The 18,591-nt window shown below is 42.0% G+C and overlaps 1 pseudogene; it reads right to left on the reverse strand.

Moving 5' to 3' along the window:
• Positions 1–216: 216 nt before the first annotated feature.
• LOC125362988 lies at positions 217–14,086 on the reverse strand (annotated as a pseudogene).
• Positions 14,087–18,591: the final 4,505 nt, after the last annotated feature.

The following is an 18,591-nucleotide window of genomic DNA, read 5'->3' on the forward strand; positions in this document are numbered from 1 at the left end:
TTATAGCATATTTTAGGTTTTGGCTTGCTGTATTACCTAGATGTACCTCAAAGTCCTAAACAGAATCAATCGTCCCACCTCAACTTTCTACGAAACCGAGACTACAGGTATGCATCACTACACACAGCTAACACAAGACAGAATTTTAAATGAAAATCCATATCTTTGTGGAGGAAAGCATTAACACTTGCTAAAGTACCATGTGTATGTGTGCAGTTATAGCTTCATAAAGGTCTCATTTCGGCTAAGTTCGTTCTTTACCCATGTCATTCCTTCAAAAATTAAGAAAAGGGGGACTGGGAATATGGCCTAGTGGCAAGGCCTAGTGCCTCTTATACATGAAACCCTGTGTTTGATTCCCCCACACCACATATATGGAAAACGGCCAGAAGTGGCGTGGTGGCTCAAGTGGCAGAGTGCTAGCCTTGAGCAAAAAGAAGCCAGGGACAGTGCTCAGGCCCTGAGTCCAAAACCAGGACTGGCCAAAAAAAAAAAAAAAAAAATTAAGAAAAGGTTCTACAAATAAGTAAACTTAAAACAAATTAGTTAGTAAAAAGAAATTCAACTCTAAAAATGAATGCAGATTTTTGCAATTTAAAAATAAAAAACATCTGGTTTTCCCAGTTCGAGTCATATGTATTGTTTTCTAGCAATTACTCAAAAACACCTCATTGCTTTTAAAAATAACGCATCTGGGGCTAGGATTGTGGCCTAGTGGTAAAGTACTTGTCTCACATACATGAAGCCCCAGGTTTGATACCTGAGCACCACATATACAGAAAAAGTCAGAAGTGCTGCTGTGGCTCAAGTGGTAGAGTGCTAGCCTTGAGCACAAAGAAGCCAGGACAGTGCTTAGGCCCTGGATCCAGGCCCCAAGACTGGCAAAATAATAACCAAAATCATAACAATAAAGCATCTTAGATGACTGTTTTATGTATCTTCAACAAAAATATTTTCATCATTTCTTTACATAATTTTATACCACGTACCTTTTGTTCCATGCGTAATTCCAGAAAGGAAAAAATATCTCATTCCCATATGCTGCAGTAGTTCATAACCATGATATAAACTAATACAAATGGCATACTCGCCGTCAATTATGCCTTGATGACATCCCTGAAAAAAATCAATAATAAGTTGGGCTGGGGCTATGGCCTAGTGGCAAGAGTGCTTGCCCCTTACACATGAGGCCCTGGGTTCAATTCCCCAGCACCACACATATAGAAAATGGCCAGAAGTGGCACTGTGACTCAAGTGGCAGAGTGCTAGCCTTGAGCAAAAAGAACAGTGCTCAGGCCCTGAGTCCAAGACCCAGGACTGGCAAAAAAAAAAACCCCAAAACAATCAGCACATGTTAAATTCAACCAAAGAAACATGAAGATACAAGCACTATACCCATGCTCTCAGGCTAATGGGCCCATATGATAACCAAGTTTTGTTTTTTCCAGTCCTTACGGCCACAAGCACTGTCCCTGGCTTCTTTTTGCTCAAGGCTAGGTAGCACTCTACCACTTGAGCTCACAGCTCCACCTCTGCCTTTTTCTATGTATGTGGTACTGAGGAATCAAACTCCGGGCTTCATGTATGCTAGGTAAGTACTCCACCACTAGGCCATATTCCCAGCCCCTGGTAACAAAGATTTAAAAGAAGAATACTGAGAATGTATTTCAATTATTTTCCTATAGCTTCCATTTTTAGTGGCATTTCTCAGTGAATCATTCTAAATTCTTCCCTGACAGTGTTGAATAGTTTTCTATAGCACCCTAACTATCTGAAACAGTAAACTTGCCTCTTTATCAAATACACTCACCAATAAAATCAAAATCAGCAAGTTTAGATTTACTGAAAATTTTAGTGAACTTTTAACTTTAGGAAGAAATTTAAACATGTTTATTCATGTTTTAGATAACATAGTGAAATAGACTCCTTTAGAGGTTTGTTTGGCATGGCAGGACTGCATTTTCTGGTGTAAAATAAAAGTGACTCCTATGTAGTCACAAATATTCATTAATTATTCTCTCTGGCCTCTTCAAAATCTTTTTTCTCTAGCTAGGTGCTCTTACCCTTTTGCTCCTTGCTACTTGGGAGTCTGCCTCAAGAATACTTCTCACCAGCCATCCTAGCAACTAAAAGCCTAGGCTGATCAAGCATGTGTCTAGGAAGGAAGCAAGATGCTTTCTCAAGACCTAACCAGCAAAATCCAGAGCCCAAGAAAGCAAAGACCTTAATTCAGATCCCAGGAACTGCTAAATAAAAGCAATGTTCCATGGAGTTACACTTCTAGACTTGGGTGTCTTTTTATATAGTGAGCTTTTCTTCTAACCTTGGGCCCAGCTTGACAGACATTTTCATACACCTACTTCTCTCCAATGAACATTAAGTATTACAAGTTTTTTGTGATGCTTCTTCCTTTCTGGTATTACAAGTAAGCCCAAATATTCTGGGATTCAAATTTAGCTACAATTTGCTCTTTCATGGGTCAGTGATACACTTCAATAACTCATTTTATGTTTTAGCCTTCCTATCATGAACGTTTATACTTACCACAATATTTGGAGATGGGTTTTTCCTAAATTGATCTCTGGCCAGAATTATCTGGTACTTGGTTAGATTGGGGATATCTCTTCTCATCAAAACATTGCTCAGAATCAGAGAACTTGCAAATGTTTCCAAACTCTGCAAATGTAAAAAAAAATATTGTAAGTTTAAAGACCTTTTTTCAAACATATTAATTTTTGCCACATGTTAAAGTAATTAATATATTTAATAAAGTTTGTTTTGAAATGAAGTTTTGGGCTAACACAGCATAGATAATAAAATTGAAGCATCGTTGACATCTAAACCTGGATAGTATCTAAACATGGGCCTCACAAGCTAGGGCTCACACCTGTAATCCAAGCAACTCAGGATCTGAGCATCACAGTTAAAAACCAGCCTGGACAGCAAAGATTAAACTCTTTTTTTTTTGCCAGTCCTGGGGCTTTGACTGAGGGCCTGAGCACTGTCCCTGGCTTCTTTTTGCTCAAGGCTAGCACTCTGCCACTTGAGCCCCAGCGCCACTTCTGGCTTTTGTCTGTGTATGTGGTGCTGAGGAATCGAACCCAGGGCTTCATGCATGCTAGGCAAGCACTTTACCACTAAGCCACATTTCCAGCCCCAAGATTAAACTCTTATTTCCAATGAACTACTCAGAGAAAGCCAGAAGTCTTGCTGTGGCTCAAAAAGTAGAATGCTAGCTAGCCAAAGCAAAACAAGCTTATAGACAGTGTCCAGGCAAGTTCTACCTCCAGGATTGGCAGAAGGAAAAAGAAGAAGGGCTAGGAATGTAGCTTAGTGGTAGAGTGCTTGCCTAGCATGCATCAAGCTCTGAGTTTCATTCCTCAGCACTACATAAACAGAAGAAACCACAAGTGGTGCTGGGGCCTCAGTGGTAGAGTGCTAGCGTTTAGCAAAAGAAGCTTAGGGACCATGCCCAGGCCTCGAGTTCAAGCCCCTGAACTGGCAAGATAGAAAAGAAGAAAATTATTGTTCTCTTTTTGAAATGTTGATCTATTTCATTTCATCACTCCTCAACCTACAAACATTATAATCTAAGACCATGAAAGGAGTGCAGTGGTATTTTTCATTGCTGCATCTTCCACCTCTAGAACAAATAATAGCACATAGGTCCCAAGTAAATGTTTGCAGATGGTTGAATAAATTGAAATGTCTTTAATTTCATTCATTAATTCTTCCAACCAGTATTAAATATCCATCACATATCAAATGTACCTCTTAAATACCGGGAATCTTATGACTAAGACAAATGACGCTGGCTGCTCTCATAGTTTACAATCCAAGGAAGGAAACCAAAGGATCAAGAAATGGATAGAGATGGAGATTGAAGCTCCTAGCAAGTGCAGGGTCCTATGTCTGATCCCTGATTCTAGGACAAAAAAAAAGACTAAAAGATGGTAATAGATAAGTTTTGTTTCTTGGTTTTGTTGTGGAAAGTGTTTTTTTTTGTTGTTGTTGTTGTTTTTTGTTGTTTTTTTTTCAAATTTTTATTATCAAACTGATGTACAGAGAGGTTACATTTTCATACGTTGGGCATTGGATACATTTCTTGTACTGTTTGTTACCTTGTCCCTCATGCCCCCCTCCCTCCCGTGGAAAGTGTTTTTATTTTTATTTTTTGTAGCCCAAATTAGCCTCAAACTTGTAATCCTCCTGCCTCATCCTCCCGAGTTCTAAGATTACAGGCATAGCCACATAGCCAGTTGAAAATACGTAATTTTGATAAATACAATGTTATTAATACAATTAACAATCTAGAACTTCATTGTATGTATGTATGTATGTGTGTGTATATCTATGTATACACACACACACACATATATATATCACATTTTCTTGAGTGGGTCAGGGGAATGTGGTATATGTACACCATGGAATTTTATGCTTCCAACAGAAAGAAGGACATTGCCCCATTTGTAAGGAAACAGACTTGAAGCAAGCCAGACCTGAAGAAATATAGGCTATATGGTTTCCCTCATTTGTAATCGATAGAATGTATCTATAAATCTACAAATAAACTTAATGGATAGTAAAAGACAAAAATATTACACTTGGACATGATAGATTAAACAGGACTCTAAACATTCACACAGTGAGAACAAAGGAGGATATTCTTAGGAGAGGATCATAGAACTCAAGCGCTGTGTGCATATGAACACATAAAATGATGCTTGTCCAAGTGAACTCCAAGAAATGGAAATAACAAGTTTTTTCATCATATTGTTTGTGGGGTTTTTTCCCCCTCTTTTCTTCTAGTTTTCCCTTTAGTCGCCGTTTTTTATTTCTGTATCCTTTGTCATGTATACAAGTTTATCTCATTTGGGGAGGGGAAGGGAAGCTTAGGAACAGTAGGACCAATTGTGCACTAATTCAGCAGTGATACTCGACAGTCACTACATTGGAAATGAACTATACAACTTGGGGGGGAGCTGTTCAGGATGGGAGGAACTGGGAGAAAATGAGGGAGGGTGTGACACTGTTCAAAAAGAAATGCACTGTCTTAAGTAACTGTAACTCCTCTGTACATCACCTTAGAATTAAAAAAAAGAATCTAAAAGAGAGTAAAGTTACGTAGCTTTGAGGCTATGTATGTTAACATGAACGATGAGTTGAGTCTATGATGTTATGTTCTGACGGAGCAAGCATTCCAGAAAGAAAATAGTAAACCCACAGGAATAATCTTAATGGTAAATGAAGGAAGAAAGAGACCTCTACATGAACAGCTGCCAGAGTGACAAATAATTGTTTGTTTTAGTACATTTCTTACCTCTCTCTTCCAGCTTTCCTGAATACATTGTCTTACAAAAAAAGCACTCTAAACATATTAACAAAGTGAAATTCTAACTGCACATGACTAACAAATGAGGCAAATATTGGAGTTAAGAATGTAGTTCAGTGCTTAGGGGACTGATCTATTATGAAAGACCCTGCCACCAAAGGAGTGGGGGCAGGAGGGAGGACTGGAGGAAAGAAAGAAGAAAAAAAGAGAGAATGACCAGAATATTCTATATCTTCAATAAATAATACTTAGGAAAAAATAATGCTAAGATTTTTTTTTATTTAATTTCATTGTCAAGGTGATGTACAGAGGGGCTACAGTTACATATGTAAGACAGAGAGGAAATTTCTTTTTTTTTTTTTTTTTTTTGGCCAGTCCTGGGCCTTGGACTCAGGGCCTGAGCACTGTCCCTGGCTTCTTCCTGCTCAAGGCTAGCACTCTGCCACTTGAGCCACAGCGCCGCTTCTGGCCGTTTTTCTGTATATGTGGTGCTGGGGAACCGAACCTAGGGCCTCATGTATCCGAGGCAGGCACTCTTGCCACTAGGCTATATCCCCAGCCCCAGAGAGGAAATTTCTTGTAAACTAGTTACCTCCTCCATTTTGTTCCACCTCCGTTCCTCCCTAGTGCTGCCCCCCCCCCAAGTTATACAGTTTCTTTATATTATCTTTTTCTTTTCTTTCTTTTTCTCTTTTTCTTTTTCTTTTTTCCTTTGGCCAGTCCTGTGGCCTGAACTGAGGGCCGGGGCACCGTCCCTGGCTTCTTTTCGCTCACGGCTAACATTGTACCACTTGAGCCACAGCGCCACTTTCAGCTTTTTCTGTTTATGTGGTGCTGAGGAATCAAACTCAGAGCCTGAAGCATGCTAGGCAAGCACTCTACTATTAAGCCAAATTGCCAGCCCCAACATAATGTCTTGTTAAGTATCACTGTTGTATTGGTTTGTCCTTTGCCCTTTGTAATGGAGATTTCACAACAAAAAGAAACCACAGGGCTGGGAATATGGCCTAGTGGTAAAGTGCTAGCCTCATATACATGAAGCCCTGGGTACGATTCCTCAGCACCACATATATAGAAAAAGCTGGAAGTGGTGCTGTGGCTCAAGTGGTAGAGTGCTATCCTTGAGCAAAAAGAAGCCAGGGACAGTGCTCAGGCCCTGAGTTCAAGGCCCACGACTGGCAAAAAAAAACCAAAACGGAGCAAAATAGAAAGAAAGAAAAAGGAAAAAAATATGTATGGAAGTACTGGAGGAAAACTAGTCTATCCTCCTTATTGTTTAGAGAATTAGATTGCTGGCAGCTTTGTAAAAGGTTACCTGGGCTCATAGATCTATCTGATTACTCCTTTTTCTTCTACATGGTTAGCTTTCTTAATCATGTGGCTAACATGCAATCATCAAATTCCGTAGGTCGTTCAGAGAGCCAGCCCACTTTTGAGAAAGAAGAACATATTCATGTCTCAATAGAAGAAGTGGCAAAGAAATCACTCATCATCTTTAATCCATCCCCAAACTCATAACTTCAAAGACCTCTTCAATATATGGATTCTATAATATATGGATTCTGTATGTTCTCTTTTCTAGATTCTGCCAGTGAATTTATGCAAACCTAGAACTAGGAGAAAAAAGGCTTACCTGGATGTATGTCTTTTGGATGGCTGCCAGTTCTTCCCCAAGGGGCACAACAAGCTTCACAACTCGTCTTTCATGAGACTATGGCAAAATATCTGCAGAATCTTCAGAACAAAGCTCAATCTGCCCAATTAGTAGGTTAGTAATAGCCTGCTGCACAGCCTACACAAAATCCATAAAATATGAGAATAAATTTTTTTTATTTTATATATTTTGGCCAGTCCTGGGCCTTGGACTCAGTGCCTGAGCACTGTCCCTGACTTCCTTTTGCTCAAGGCTAGCACTCTGCCACTTGAGCCACAGCGCCACTTCTGGCCATTTTCTGTATATGTGGTGCTGGGGAATCGAACCCAGGGCTTCATGTATACTAGGCAAGCTCTCTTGACACTAGGCCATATCCCCAGCCCCAGAATAAATTATTTAACATGTTGATTTTTTAACTATATACAGAAATGAAATAGTAAGAGTCTCAGGCCAGCATAGGCCCAGATAGCAAGTCTGTCTCAAAAGCAAACCAAAATAACCCTCCTACCCCCTCCCCCCAAAAAAAACCCACAGGAAGAGGGAAACTGGAAGAAAAATGACGGAGGGGGTAAAAATGTTCCACAAGAAATGTACTGATTACCTAACTTATGTAACTGTAACCCTGCCATACATCATTTTTTAATTTAAAATTTTTAAATTAAAAAAAATTACACATTCCACATACCGTATGAGAACAGGAGAAAAATAATTTTGAAACATTTTTTTCTACCCGTAACATTTCTCTAATAAGAACATTAGAGCATTTCTAACAAATTTCGTAAACGTATTTTTGGCTCTTTTCAAATGTAATCTTACAGAGATAGACAAACATATTTTAGAGGAGGGCTGAAAATCCTTGAGGGGGGGGCTGGAATTTTTCCCAAGTGGAAAGAGTACACACTTGGCATTCTAACAACCCTGGTTCCAGCATCAAGAAATAAAATATCTGCATTTTGAATATTCTCCAGTATAGGGAACAAGAGCTCTTTAAAAAATGGTTGATTCTATACCTAGGCCAAGGAAAATAATAAATAAGCATAAATTATCTTGTGATGTCAGAAAAATTTTAAATGTTTTAAAGGGAAATAGAGACGCGTATGTATCTAAAGAACATAGAAATTGTGTTGAAGAAGCTCTGCAATGGCCAACGCTAACCCAGTCTGAGCAACAAAACTGAATATGGACTGTAGCCCATAGAAAACAATCAATATATATTAGTTCATAAAGATATAAAGAAGTGAATTCACAAATAACAGCTCTTTGTTACAAAAGAATGTCAGTTAAGCATAGAAGCTGAACTCATGGGATACCCCAATCATCTGAAAACCTAGTACAGTACTTGAAAGGCAGAGACTGGAGACCTTGAGTTCCAGGCTAGTCTAGAACTCACTAAGCAATTTGTTGAAAGGAAGCAAAGGAAAGAAGGAGGGTAAGAGGAAGGGTGAGTAAGAGAAAAGGGATGGAGGAGGGGTAGTAATAGTGATTTTTTTTTTTTTTTTTTGGCCAGTCCTGTGACTTGGACTCAGGGTCTGAGTACTGTCCCTGGCTTCTTTTTGCTCAAGGCTAGCACTCTGCCACTTGAGCCACAGCGCCACTTCTGGCCATTTTCTGTATATGTGGTGCTGGGGAATCGAACCCAGGGACTCATGTATATGAGGCAGGCACTCTTGCCATTAGGCCATATCCCCAGCCCAGCAATAGTGATTTTAAAGAAAACACAGAAGTAATCGTTGGCAGCTAGATCACAATTAGATGCTAAAATAGAGCACGAATATAGTGCAAACTATCTCCCCCACTAGGTACTTATTCATTATAGAGGGAGAAACCCAAAAGACGTCATCTTAGATTAGGAGCACCAGAAGTAAGTCACCGTGTAGTCCTGACAGGATGTGCTGAGCATAGCTATGTACAGCATCCCTTCTGGTCTGCAAAATACCAGACAAACCAAACTGAGTGACATTCTACAAAATGCTGTTCCAAAACATGCAGTTCATGAGAGACAAGACTAAGGAATTGTCACAGATTGGAAGGGAATAAGGAGATAAGACCAGTAAGTTAAGTTCAAGATTTTAGATTGCGCAATGGGGAAAAAGAGGCATTGATGGGCAAGCAGAATTCAAATTATAGTTGGTATATTAGCTACTAGCATTCTTACTATGGTTGTATTAATGTCAGCATTAGCAGAAATTAAGTGAAAGACAAAGATTTAAACTTTTACAAATTTTTCCATAAGTCTAAAATTATTTCCAAGTTAAAGTAAAAAGAACTATACATAGCAATTACTAAAAAGTAGTCATAGCCCGGCCCTGCTGCCTCAGACCTGTAATCCTAGCTACTCAGGAAGATGAGATCTGAGGATCATAGTTTGAAGCCAGCGTTGGCTTCGTGAGACCTTTATCTCCAATAAACTACTCAGAAAAAGCCAGAAGTGGTGTGATGGCTCAAGTGATTGAACACTAGTCTTGAGACAAAGAAACTCAGGGACAGAACCCAGACCCAGAGCTCAACTTGCAGGACCAGCAAAACAAAAAATAATAAAAACAAAAAGCAGGGGCTGCAAATGGGGCTTAGTGGTAGAGTGCTTCCTTGCCTAGCATGCATGAAGCCCTGGGTTCAATTCCTCAGCACCACATAAAGAGAAAAAGCCAGGAGTGGTGCTGTGGCTCAAGAGGTAGAGTGCTACTAGCACTGAGCAAAAAGAAACCAGGGACAGTGCTCAGGCCCTGAGTTCAAGCCCTCGTACTGGCAAAAAATAAAATAAATTAAAAAATAGCCCTAGTACATTAATTGGTATTTTTTAATAAATAGCTTTAGAGGAAAGAGCAAGGGAAGGAGTAACTTCGTCTAAAAAGAAATGTACTCTTTACCTGATTTATGGAACTGTAACCCCTTTGTCCATCACCAGTATATTAACAAAAAATTAGAAAAAAATAGCAGCAACAACAAAATAACACTGAAGCCATAAAACTACTGATCCAAAGAGTAGCTAAGTTCAGCAGGTAAATGGGATGTTGAGGTTGGAAGATCTCTTAGAGCACAGAAGTTTAACAAGTGTAAGACCCGACTGGGCAACATGGCCAAGCCCCACATCAACAAACAAATAGCAAATCAAATAAAAACAGGAGGAAAAAAAGCCTCCTGCAGGACTGGGATGTAGCTCAGTGGCAAAGCGCTTGCTTAGCAAGTGCAACCAACATCCTGGATTCCATCCCCAGTAAGAAGAAAAACAATACTGCTTAACAACAACAACAAAATATATATATATATTATATATTAAAAAAAAAAAAAGTAAAGGCAGACGCAAGTGGCTCACACCTGTAATCCTAGCAACTCAGGAGGCTGAGATCTGAGGATGTGAACTTCAAAGCCAGCCCGTGCAGTTGCCCATGAGACCCTTACCTCCAGTTAACCACTAGAAAACCATTAGTGGGGACTGGGAATGTGGCCTAGTGGCAAGAGTGCTTACCTCATATTCATGAAGCCCAGGGTTCGATTCCTCAGCACCACATCTACAGAAACGGCCAGAAGTGGTGCTGTGGCTCAAGTCGGAGAGGACAAACCTTGAGAGCAAGAGTTCAGGGACAGCGTCCAGACTCAGAGTTCAAGCTCCACAACTGACAAAAAAACAAAATGCAAAAAAAACCTACTTCACCCACAAAAGAAAGTTAAGGCACGTTGTGGAACTCACACATTTTCACAAGTGAGTGTTCCAAAACAGAAAACTGGGCGTCATGCTACTCTTCCAATCTCACATTCGCTATCACGCTCCCTTTCCTCTCTAATCTCTTAAACCTTAAGTATCATCCTAAGCACATTCTGTTTCTTTTACTTCCTTCCCTTCCTCTCCTAGCAGTACTGGACATTCAACTCAAGGCCTGTTTCCAGGCCTTGCATTTGCAAGGCTTACTTCTTGAGTCACAACCCCAGCCTCCAGCTAAATACTTCTTTTTTGTTGTTGGTTGTGGGGCTGGACCTCAGGGCCTGGGGGCTGTGCCAGAGCTTTTTCCACTTAAGGCTGGCATTCTACCACTTTGAGCCACAGTACCACTTCCAGTTTTCTGGTGGTTAACTGGAGATAAGAGCCTCAAGGACCTTCCTGCCTGGGCTGCCTTCAAACCGTGATCCTGAGATCTCAGACCCCTGAGTAGCTAGGATTACAGGTGTTAGTCACTGGTGCTGGCTCCAGCTAAATATTTCTAATGAGTCTTTGCAGGTCATATTCCCTATAGCCTACACCGTCCATTCAAACTACTAAGAATAAAACGCATGCTTCATGTTCTGTTCCTTAAGTAGGACAGGTAGGGCCAGTGTCCTTATCATAACAGATAAATAGAAACCATTTCTACTTAGTGGCGAGAAGTAAATGACTTCTATAAGTACATCCCATTGCTCCCACACCTGTACTTGGTATCTACATAGAAAGGAAAGGCAGTATTAGGCAGGTACATATTTCGTCCTTATGATATTGACATTTAAAATTACCTGACCTGGCTGCCATGGAATAGTCCTATATGTCTACTTATGTCCTTGAATTATTATCTTAGCTTCCAAACTCTACCAATATCCTACTTTACATCACTGTGCCATCCATGACCCGCACCTGACATCTGTTAAGTTTTTGTTTTTGTTTTTTGGTTTTTTTTTGGCCAGTCCTGGGGCTTGGACTCAGGGCCTGAGCACTGTCCCTGGCTTCTTCCTGCTCAAGGCTAGCACTCTGCCACTTGAGCCACAGCGCCGCTTCTGGCCGTTTTCTGTATATGTGGTGCTGGGGAATCGAACCTAGGGCCTCGTGTATCCGAGGCAGGCACTCTTGCCACTAGGCTATATCCCCAGCCCCTGTTAAGTTTTTTTGAAAAAGGAAAAGGAAAGAAAAAAAGGAGGAAGGGATAGGGAGAGGGAGGGAGAGCAGAGACACTGATTAACGTAACCAAGACAGGGGCTGGGAATATGGCCTAGTGGTAGAGTGCTTGCCTTGTATGCATGAAGTCCTGGGTTTAATTCCTCAGCACTACATATACAGAAAAAGCCAGAAGTGGCACTGTGGCTCAAGTGGCAGAGCGCAAGCATTGAGCAAAAGGAAACCAGGGACCATGCTCAGGCCGAGTTCAAGGCCTATGACTGGCAAAAAAATAAATAAATAAATAAATAAGTGAGCAAGACTAAGTATTTCCTATGACCACCTATTATGGGATAATAAATTACCATCAATAACTTCCATCACTAATAATGATCTCCTCCAAAATAAGTCTTAACAATATAGACTACAGAATACACCACACAAAATTCTTACCTGGCAATAAGCATAGTTTCCAAGAGCCTTATGAGCTTCATCAACAACTAGGCACTTGACATCAGCATCAGGACAAGCTCCTCTAGTAAGGTCATTTACCATGACCTGAGGTGTAAGAAACAACTCTCTTGCTGGACCACATTTCCTTCCTGATGACAGCTAGAGTAGAACCTACAAATTAAAGTGACAGTCTACCTCTAAACTTCACACTGAATCTGGAGGTGTGGCTCAAGTGGTAGAATCAATCTGAATCTGCAAATCAGACAATAAATAAACTTCATATTGTTTATCTACAAAGTCCTATCATCTGGACAACTTTCTGAATGGTTTGGTACATTGGTTAAGTGAAGAACAATTTTGACAATGCACTGGAATGATACTCTCATTCTTTTTTGTTATTGATTGATTAGTGGACCTGATGTTGGAACTGAAGGCTTTATGCACTTGCTAAGGCAGAGGCTCTCCTGATTCTGAAGACAGGGACTCACTTTGTCCAGGGAAAGCCTGGATAACTATGTTCCTCGTGATGTTCCCATTTAATTAGGATGCCAGTTGGGAAACCCCAGGCCCAGCCTTTTCTAGATAGAGGCTTGTCAACTTTTCTTTTTCTTTCTTTCGTTCTTTCTTTTTTTTTTTTTTTGGCCTGGGATGGCCTGCAACCTTCATCCTCCCCATTGCAGCCTCGAGGTAGCTGGGAGTACAGGCAGGGGCTACTCATGCCAGGCCTATTAGGCCACACATTAAAGCGCTGATGTTGCCCAAATGTCAAAGCTGCCTCTAACCAAAGGCCACAAGTAGGTTATATTTACAGAATTCCTGCAGAAGTGCATAAGAATTGAAGAGAAGCAAAAACGTACAACGGAGAATACCACAATTATCTAGAGATTATACACTCTTCATTGGTTCAAAATATTGACAACCTATATAAGGTAATCTCTGAAAGCTAAATAAAGTAATCAGTACTAGACTTGCTACAAAACCTGGCATGGGAGAGAATGGGATATGTGTATGTTTGCATGAGAACTACTGTACAAGGTGCAGGAGTTCCTGTAGTTCTATTTCCACCAGATTACGTCCTCATCCCTTTGGGGATCCGGCTCTTCACCTCCACTTCATCCATTCCTACTAACATACCTGTCAGTTCGGCCCTGTGGGGTTGCGGAATACCCATCACCTGGTAGCAAGCCTCCATCTGTTGTGTCACCAGGGGTTTGGTGGGCGCCATGAAGACCACCTTGCCAGAAGGGAACCAGCGGTAGAAATTGTACATGACCATGGCGGCAATGAAGGTCTCCCCAGCCCGGTAGGCAGGCAGACGAGCGGGTTACACAACAGGGCGGTCCGGGAGCTGCGCAGCTGGTAGTGTCGCAGCGGACAATTGGTAGGAGAAATCCACAGGGCGCCCGAGGAGGTGCAGAAGCCGCCATTCTCTCCCCTCAGCCGCTGCTCGGCCTCGAACGCCGCCACCAGCAACACCTCGTCATCGGACTCGGGCTGGGCCTCCTCCACCGCGGCGGACGACCGACGGCGCCTGGGAGCTGCGGACGCCGGGGTCCCGAGGCCGCTCCCTCGGGAGGCTGCAACCCGGGGCCCGGAGGATCGGGAAAGGCTGGAGCCCCACGTCTGGAAAAGCGTTCGCTGCCGTCCGCTCATCAGGCCGAGGACGACCAGAAGCTCCGCTCAGCCTCCCGCAGCCAGGGCAGCGGAACCGCCACAGCTGCGGCCCCGGTAGGCTTCATTCGCACCAAACTGTGCGAGCAGAAGGTGAGGGCGCGGCGGGCTCGGCTCCCATCTGAAATTGCCTCCAGCCAGCCTCGGGCTGCGATTGGGGATCCGGTCGTTTCCCGGAAGTCTTTGCGGGAGCTCCCGCCGGCGCATGCGCGCTGTGAGAGTGTGTCTCGCGTCACTCTAAACCCAGTCCTGTCCCCATTCGCTGTTCCTTTAGGCCTAAAAAAAGTCCCAATCTAGATCTGAGTTCCGCTTGCAAGCCTTGGGAGCCTCGACGACACTGCTACGGTGTTAATCACTTACAATGATTGAATAAATAACTAGGTAAAAAGCCGTGAGACCCGGGGGACGATATTTGTGGAGGAAGTCGTGCTTACTGAGCATTTAAACCTGAAGATGAAGTGAGAAACAAATACGTGTGAATATTTGTAAATTCCTACATTTTTCTCTTTCAAGGGAAAAACATACCACGTCTTTTTTGCTGTTAGGAGTGGTAACCTATTAGATCTGTGTGTGTGTGTGTGTGTGTGTGTGTGTGTGTGTGTGTCTGTGTCTGCGTCTCTGTGTATGCCGTTATGGGGGCTTGAACTCTGGGCCTGGGTGCTGTCGCTGGGCTTTTTTGCTCAAGGAGAGCACTGTACCGCTTGAGCCTCACCTCCACTTCCGGCTTTTTTGCTGGTTAGTTGGGGACTTTCCTACCCAGGCTGTCATGGCATCATGATCCGCAGATCCCAGCCTTGTGAGTAGATAGGATGACAGGCATGAGCCACTATGCTCAGCTTTTAATGGTTTTTTAAGTTGTTTACTCCCAAAGGAATGCAAATCCAAACAACTCTGAAATTCCATCTCACCATAGTTAGATTGGCGAACACTGTGAATTTGAACAACAAATATTGGCAGGACTGTGAGGGGGGAGCGTGGGAAACCCAATTGCACTGTTGGTAAGAATGTAAACTCTCAACAGAAGTCTGGAGGTTCCTCTGGAAAACAAAACATAAGTGTTAGGTTTTTAAAGTAGGTAGCCGGTAAGGAGCCCGCCACCTGGTACTCAGGCATTTTATTACTGAACTGCTGGCCTGTGGCCAAGGTGATGCATGACCTGAGAGAAGGGGTGACCCCCACCCAGCCCTGCCTTATCTAGGGCAAGGGCAGGGGGGTATCGCCAGGTGGATTAGGTTGTGACCTCAGGGCAGAGGGAAGTAACTGCCTCCAGGTCTGCTGGTTACCCAGATAACTGGGTGGAGACTTAACCAGGTGGGGGACATGTCAGGTGAGGGACATCTTCATGGAGCCCTCCCAGGGCAGACCCTACATTAAGGGCTGGGAATATGGCCAAGTGGTAGAGTACTTGCCTCGTATACATGAAGCCCTCGGTTGGATTCCGCAGCACCACATATATAGGAAAAGACACAGTGGCACTGTGGTTCAAGTGGTAGAGTGCTAGCCTTGAGCAAAAAGAAGCTGGGGACAGTACTCAGGCCCTGACTTCAAGCTCCCAGACTGGCAAAGCAACAAAAACAAAACCAAGAAAACCAAACATAAGGGGTGGACACGTGGCTTAGTGGTAGAGCGCTTGCCAAGCATGCATGAAACCTGGGTTCAATTCTTCAGTACTACATAAACAGAAAAGGCTGGAAGTGGCACTACAGTGCTCGCCTTCAGAAAAAGCCTAGGGACACTGCCCAGACCCTCAGTTCAGCCTCAGGACTGGAGAAACTAAACAAAAAAGCAAACTTAAACATATACCTTCCTTACCACCCAGCCATATGAAGACTATCTACCTAGAACATCACAAACCAGGATACTGTAAAGACACTTGTACATTCATGTTCATTGCTGTATTATGTACAGTAGCGCAGTTGTGGAAATAGCCCAGATGCCCAGCCAAAAAAAATGTGGTACTAGTATGGAATGGAATTTTGCACAGCCATTAGAAAGAGTCATATTATGTCATTTGCAGGGAAATGGATGGATCTAGAACAAATCATGTCAAGTGAGGTAAGCCAAGCTTAGAGAGACAAATGACAATGTTTTTCTCTAAACTATACCAGCTGGTAATATGGCCTAGTGGCAAGAGTGCTTGCCTCGTATACATGAAGCCCTGGGTTCAATTCCATATCAACACATATAAAGAAAATGGCCAGAAGTCATGCTGTAGCTCAAGTGGCAGATTGTTAGCCTTGAGCAAAAAGACCCCAGGGACAGTGCTCAGGCCAAGACCAAGCCTAGGACTGGCAAAAAACCAAAACCAAAACAAAAACAAAACAACAAAGACCTATTTGCTTCCTAAATATAGCAGAACATGATAAACTGCACAGGACTGTAGGCATTCACACACAGTCAGATCAAAGGAGGACACTCTTAAGGGAAAAACACAAAGGCACAGTGCATACATGCCTCTGATCATATAAAATAATATTTACATAAATGAACTCCAGGAAATGGGAAAAAGTTTTCTTTTCACCTTGTACTATTTGTTCATTTAGAAAAATAAAACTAGGTCATATACTTTCTACCAAATAATGCTTAACATAACTTAGATAACACATATGCATATATAATATTGCAGTTTATTGAATCCAAATATAAAATTGCAAAAGATAAAACTTCCTGTAGACATCACCTTTATAATAACAATCAAAACTACAAAAATATACAAAATATATATACAAATATACAAAAACTACATTTATTGTTTAAATGGAAGTACATGTAGTCTGGTACTTTTGATTAGGAAATTAAACAAGCCATTCAAGACATCTTAACACTCCATTAGTACATCTCTGGTTTGTGTTTTTTGGGTTTTTTTGGCAAGTCCTGGGCCATGAACTCAGGGTCTGAGCACTGTCCCTGGCTTCTTTTTGCTCAAGGCTACCACTGTGCCTCTTGAGCCACAGCGTCACTTCCGGCTTTTTCTATATACATGTGGTGCTGAGGAATCAATCAGTCCTGGGCTTCATGCATGCTAGGCAAGCATTCTACCGCTAAGCCACATTCCCAGCTCATGAGGACATTTTTGACACCTCTTTCTACCACAAAGCACATTTGACCTCTTCTGTTGTTGTTGTTGTTGTTGTTTCAGACTTAACATTTCTGATGGACTAAAGATTGGCTTTTTCACCTCAGACCACGCCACTCAGACTGACCGCAGTGAAATTTTGCCACTAAATGAATTGATTGATCTACAGGAAAGTTGGTACAGGTAGAGTGGGGTTTATTTCTAAACATCTAAAATAATTATGGAGAATTGTCTACATTGTATCTTTGATCAACAGAACTGAACTTACCAAAAATATGCGCATCTGAATGACAGTATGTGTTATAAAAATTATGAATATAAGCTATGATTTGTATTTGTCATATGCATGCCATGCTTTTATAGGTAACTTACTTAGTGTTCTTTATTCTCAGGACATGTGTGAGCATTTCTGACTTTGATATTTAAAAGATACAAGACATTTTTGTGTATAATTCAATGAGGTAAGACAATGAAATACTGAATACTTGGGAAACCATCACACAGCTCTGTCAGAGCCTGACATTTTATCTTATTTCTTTTAGATGTATTTTTTATTGTAAAGGGATAAAAAGCCTTTCGTATGCATCAGAACATCAAGAGTTATTGTTAAAAACAAAACAAACAAAAAACAAACAAAAAAACAACCCCTAGGGACTGGGAATTTGGCCTAGTTGCAAGAGTGCTTGCCTCCTATCCGTGAAGCCCTGGGTTCGATTCCGCAGAAGTGGCGCTGTGGCTCAAGTGGCACAGTGCTAGCCTAGAGCAAAAAGAAGCCAGGGACAGTGCTCAGGCCCTGAGTCCAAGCCATAGGACTCGTAAAACAAAAAGAAAAGAAAACAAAAAACCCTAATCAATAAAACAATCACATGAAGTCGCATACTACTAATTGCTCAGGGGTACATTCTTTGCTTAAGATAACTCAGAAGTAACCCCATGACAACACATCAACAGTTTGCTCATAGGCAGGAATGGTGGTGTATGCCTGTCATTCCAGCACTCAAGAGGCAAAGGTTTGGCTTTGTATAGCCAAATCCCTGGGTTCCTTTTCATTGTCGCTCCCCTTCCAAAGAAAACCTCCAACATTTAGGGCTGGGGATATGGCCTAGTGGCAAGAGTGCCTGCCTCATATACATGAGGCCCTGGGTTCGATTCCCCAGCACCACATATACAGAAAATGGCCAGAAGTGGCACTGTGGCTCAAGTGGCAGAGTGCTAGCCTTGAGCAAAAGGAAGCCAGGGACACTGCTCAGCCCCTGAGTCCAAGGCCCAGGACTGGCAAAAAAAAAAAAAAAAAAAAAAGAAAGAAAGAAAACCTCCAACATTTAGTTCACAAGCATATATAATGGCACAGAATGTACACCATCTATTTAGACATTTGGGCGGCGTCTAATCTTTCACTGTGGTGATGCACAATCCCTCTGATTCGTGGGCCAGCAAACGTGGGGTGTAAGTTCTTAACTGGGACTTCTGAGTCAGAGGACGCACACTTTAGTCACTTAGAAAGATGCTGCCAAGACCCCTGCACGTGCTTCCACTGCTCGCCTTTCACTTGTTCGAGGTCTTTT

This window comes from Perognathus longimembris, chromosome 14 (genome assembly GCF_023159225.1).
Source record: "Perognathus longimembris pacificus isolate PPM17 chromosome 14, ASM2315922v1, whole genome shotgun sequence".
Taxonomy (NCBI): Eukaryota; Metazoa; Chordata; class Mammalia; order Rodentia; family Heteromyidae; genus Perognathus; species Perognathus longimembris.